Source organism: Ailuropoda melanoleuca, unplaced genomic scaffold (genome assembly GCF_002007445.2).
Source record: "Ailuropoda melanoleuca isolate Jingjing unplaced genomic scaffold, ASM200744v2 unplaced-scaffold7766, whole genome shotgun sequence".
Classification (NCBI taxonomy): domain Eukaryota; kingdom Metazoa; phylum Chordata; class Mammalia; order Carnivora; family Ursidae; genus Ailuropoda; species Ailuropoda melanoleuca.
Window position 1 is genome coordinate 1 of NW_023253065.1, and position 812 is coordinate 812.

The following is an 812-nucleotide window of genomic DNA, read 5'->3' on the forward strand; positions in this document are numbered from 1 at the left end:
GAAGGGAGAGGTCACAACCAACACCAATGAAATTGGAAGGATTATTAGAAACTTTTATCAACAGCTTTATGCCAATAAATTCAGCAATCTGGAAGAGATGGAGGTCTTCCTGGAAACCTATAAAGTACCAAGACTGAAACAGGAAGAAACTGATTTTTTATTTTTTATTTTTTTTTTAAAGATTTTATTTATTTATTCGACAGAGATAGAGACAGCCAGCGAGAGAGGGAACACAAGCAGGGGGAGTGGGAGAGGAAGAAGCAGGCTCATAGCAGAGGAGNCAAGGATTATTAGAAACTTTTATCAACAGCTATATGCCAAAAAACTAAACAATCTGGAAGAGATGGAGGCCTTCCTGGAAACCTATAAACTACCAAGACTGAAACAGGAAGAAATAGATTTCTTAAATAGGCCAATTAACTATGAAGAAATTGAGTCAGTGATAAACAACCTTCCAAATAATAAAACTAGGATGGTTTTCCCGGGGAATTCTACCAAATATTCGAAGAAGAAATAATATAGGAGAAACATTCTCCTAAAGCTATTTCAAAAAATAGAAACAGAAGGAAAGCTACCAAACTCATTCTATGAGCGCAATAGTACCTTAACCCCCAAACCAGGCAAAGACCCCATCAAAAAGGAGAATTACAAACTGATTTCCCTAATAAATATGGACACCAAAATCCTCAAAAAGATCCTGGCTAATAGAATCCAACAGTACATTAAAAGGATTATCCATCATGACCAAGTGGGATTCATCCCTGGGATGCAAGGGTGGTTCAACATTCGCAAATCTATCAGTGTCATAGATT